This window comes from Rhagoletis pomonella, unplaced genomic scaffold, assembly GCF_013731165.1.
Source record: "Rhagoletis pomonella isolate Grant_MI unplaced genomic scaffold, Rhpom_1.0 Rhpom_scaffold_00001, whole genome shotgun sequence".
NCBI lineage: Eukaryota > Metazoa > Arthropoda > Insecta > Diptera > Tephritidae > Rhagoletis > Rhagoletis pomonella.
The window spans coordinates 100,153,343-100,158,186 of record NW_023458555.1 but is presented as its reverse complement, the minus strand read 5'-3'; positions in this window follow the sequence as shown (position 1 = coordinate 100,158,186).

Below are 4,844 nucleotides of genomic sequence, written 5' to 3'. Positions count from 1 at the left end.
ATGAAATTAAAATACACATATTTTACTGGTTGTCCTTAAAAAATTCTTGAACAACAATTTTCTTTGTATATACTTTTGCGCGGTATGTTTATAAGGTTTTTTTATCGCCGTCAAAGCATTATTCGGCGCAAATGTCTGCTTTGACTGGCTGTCACTGAAAACAAAAACCCTTTTTCTTCCACTTCATTTCAAATCAAGTATGCCAAAATTTTGATCAAATATCGGATTCCAGAGTTTTGACAAAGCGATAACATCCTTAATGACTGGAATATTCCATGCGCTAAGCTATTTGTAATAATTTGGCAGTATGATGTAATTAATAACTCTTACTTTTTCTTCATTTCAGATTAGCGGACACAAATAGTTAAACAAAAACGGTGAAAGGAGATAGAGTAAGCCCGTTAATAAGGATCTTCAGCTGTTACACGTTATACCTAACATAACGTATACGTTATAACACATACATTGTATACGTTATAATTAGACAACGTATAATTGATCCTTAGGGCCCCGCCAGATAGAAATTCTTCTCTGCGGCACACTCAGAAAAAGGTTTAGTTATAATTACCAAGGTTTGAGTATAGTGACCAAGTGGCATAGTTGGATATGGCGAAATAAATATCTAGTTCACGAAAGTCTGCAATTTACTTGAGACTTCTAGTTGGGACAAATGTATATTTGTTAATAATCACGAAACGACTACCTTAGTGGACAATATTGTTAGTTGAATAAAATCATTGTTGAGCAAATATAAACAATGCTTTGGATGATACAAGTTTTCAATGAATTTTGTGAACTTGCTGTAGACTTGAATCAGCTAACCGTTTATTATTGGAAAAAAAGTTTCAGTTTGACACAAATAAAAATTTACTCGATGGTTGTTGTGTTTACTTTCTTCATAAAAATTGCACACATATTTATATAAATAGTTACTAGTGTAAATAATATATATGTATATGGTGGTAAGCATTTCCTAAAAAGAAACGATGAAACAGGAATAGTCGGCCGAAAACCCAGGTCAATATCTGCTGGAAGGGCTGGTTTAAGTACACTGCTTTGCTTTTTCCTTGGCTAAATAGATACTTTCAAGTTATAATTCACATGAATTATATATTACAAGCCTGGGCATGTCATAGCACACACTTTTCTTTCTCTACCTAGTGCAGTGATCGACATTTCATAGCTTACTGAGCGGTCTGTGACCACACGCGTGTTTCACCCATATACGAAAAGCGGTAGCGGATCAATAATTTCTTCAATAAATGGGACTATGTGCATCAGTGATGGTAAATCAAAATTTAAAATTATGCCGAATTTCTCCGGAAAAATGTGCCTAAATGCAGGTCAATGTGCCAATAAATATTGAAAGTCGTCGATAGGTACCATTTCCTTTATAAAATATATTTACAGTAGTTATTGTGTGTAAGGAAACTGAAATCTATAGGAAAACCTTTCTTTAATGCAACAACACAACAACAAAAACCATAAAAATTAAAGCTCAACACTATCTACGAAAAATTTTCATGCAAATTTAGAACTTTGTTGTCAGATATTTTAGAAAACGAACAACAGAAGATATGTCAGCAGAGTAGACGTGTTTTTGAGTAGCTGCAGTTTATTCCGAGTTTTATTAAATCCACCGGGTGTTAATTTACTAAAAAAAAACACAACAATCTTTGTAAGCGGTTCTGCTGTCCGTGTAAATCGAAATTGCATAAACTTTCATTTATCTGCGATATTGGGAATTTAAAACCTTTGCTAAATTTCCATGTATCTGTCTGTCTAATATGCCAAAAATGTCAACACGAACAACGACCGCGAGCAAAGTGTCCCCATCTCCGCAAACCCCTCCAGTACAGAGTAAGTCTCTCATTACTGATGTTTCAAGCACGGCTTTGAATGCGTGGTTTGTGAAATTTGATAATCACCTAGAGTCTCAAAAGCTGAGCATAATTGAACAGCTAACGTTACGATTAAGAGAATCGGAAGAGCGAGTAATGGAGCGGCTCAGCGAGTTGTCAGCAGAAATTATAAACTTGAAATCGGCGGTTAAGCTTATCGAGGAGCGTGTGAAAAAAAACGGAATCGCAATGTGGTAATGTTGAGAAACTGAGCAACGAGGTATATGCCTTGACCGAACAAGTAAATGCCTGTTAGAACAACCTAAAATCATCGGACGTTATTGTTAGTTGATTGCCCGAAAGAAAAGATGAGAACATTCTTAATGATTTCGCCCAGCTGTGTTAAACGCTTCAAGTGAAACTAGCGCCAGTGCGTTCTGCCTTCCGCTTACGACCAAATGGTAAAAGCGAAGCTCCCGTTATCGTCAAATTGAGCTCGGCTGCAGATCGCTCTCAACTACTGAGAGCTGTAGCGAGATACTGCAAAGATAAGAGACGGTCGCCTGCTCTTAGCGATGTTGGCCTCAGTATCGCAGGGAAGCTATTTATCCACGAATGTCTTACAAAAAGAAATCGAGAGATAATGCACTTTGCTACCCAGTTTAAGAAGCAAAAAATTCTAACGTCGGCGTTCTCTATTCGTGGGCAAGTGTTCGTCAGAGGTCGTCCGCAAACTTAAGCTGTAGTAGCAACCGACAAAGAAACTATAGAGGGAATTGCAGCTGCCAATAAGTAAATAAACATATGTTAATCACTTTGCGTTCATCCACACTGTCATGTCTAAGCTAATATTCTCTTATGATAAAAATTATCTAACAGTGTTAGTGTTGCTCGATTTCTCTAAAGCTTTTGATAGCATTGATCACAACATATTCCTGCAAAAATTGCCTTATCATTATAAATTTGGGGCTTTTTCTTTTCAATTAATAAAAAGCTACTTACCGAACCGGCTGCAACAAGTCAAATGTGGTGAGAACTACTCAAGCCTAAAACCGATAACTTCAGGGTCATCGGCGTAGCCAGAATGAAATTTAGGGGGGGCGGGGCTCGACCCTATTAAGCTGGCATTTCAGGGTACTATTTTATATATATATGTATATAAGGAAAATTTTAAATTTAGGTGGGGGGGCTCGAGCACCCCCTGCCCCTACCTGGCTACGCCCATGTTCAGGGGTGCCGCAAGGCTCTATTTTAGGTCCCATCCTATTTTGCATGTTTATTAATGATATTGTTGAGTGTTACCAAAATTCATCCATTCATCTCTATGCTGATGACACGCAGATCTACTTGTCAAGGCCCATAGGCCTTGTTGATGATTTGATAGCAAGGTTTAATGAAGATCTCACTCGTATTTCTAGCTGGTCCTGTGCTAACAATTTGAAATTAAATGCGGCAAAGGCGATTGCTATTTCTCATTCAGAGTATGACCTTAGCTCTATGTCACCGATATTGCTTGACGGAATAAATATTAAATTTGAAGAGGCGGTAACTAACCTGGGCTTTAGAATCAATACAAGATTATCATGCGTTGACCACATAAACTCCGTTATTAACAAGATATACAATATTCTTCGAAAATTATATTGCAGTGCCTATTTATTGCCACAACAAACGAAATTGAAACTTGTTAAATCACTCATTGTTCCGCATGTATCGTATGCAGAGTTGGTGTAATGCAGTCTTCATAACACAGCGGGTTTCGTGTTTGAGAAAAGAAAATTTGACCACATATCTCATTATTCCAAACAGATTCTGGGTCACAATTTAAACTCGTATTTCAAAATCTGGGCTCTTGTATTCTTGCATAAATTAATATACACACAAAAACCATTGTACATGTACAAAAACATTAAACTAGGCCAGTGTATCCGAACATTGAATCTGATTGTTCCCGCCATAAAACTATGGAACAAAATACCGAGTGAAACTGCAGTTTCTAACTACTTCTGACCTATATTCCCCCCTCTCCCCTCCTCCAAATCTTTGTTATTTTGAATTACAAGAAGATGTACTACCACAAGACTTATTTAGTTTTTTTATTTTTTTTTATTATTTTACTTTTTTTTGCATTTTTTTATACATATTGGATGTACAAAAAATTTGAGTATGGAAGAAAAAGTGCAACACCCTCAACGAAAAAATGTCTCAAAAATCAACGCGAATTAAATGAATTATAAAACTCTATAGCCGAAAGTCTAGTTTTCAAAAAAAATTACGTATAAACAAAAATCACCGCTCAATCACTAACCCTGAATTACGAATTGCAAAAGTATAAAGCATCAGTCGTCCTAAAGTATTTGCAGATTACAACGTCCAGCTTGCGCAAACTTAAAGTGTTCTTACACGATATGTATTTGCATCTGCAAATGTGACTTTTTCGAACATATGCAAATGCATCTGCCTGTCTAATTCACAGTATTTATTTAAGTATTTAAAAGTACGTTCTTTGAAAACGAAAAATCCAAGCCCAGATGATTCTATATGTGTGTAGATGAAAATAGCAACATTTCTATTTCGTATGTACGCGCATCTGCTTTGTACAGAAACAAATCTAATTTGCCTTTACATGATATGTTGGCATTTCCATATGTAAAAAGTGGCATGCACACATGCAAATACATATCGTGTAAGAACACCTTTACTTGTAACTAGCATTCAGGCATTGTTGCGGATATTGGACAGTTCCAAATGCTGTGGTCTAGAAATGAGAATGCCTGATTCTTTGTGCATTTACATTTTGGAATCTAGGGTAAATTATAATTTAGTAAATTTGTTCATTTTCACTGAGATCATTATTTGTACATAATATTATAACGCAGTACTTTTTTATATCAAAATCAAAGTTATTCGTATCAACAGAGTAACGGCAGTATCAAGGTGCTCTTTCTGAAATCTTGGCAAAATTTAACTTTAAGTTTCAAAGCATTTTTAATTTCATTTTCT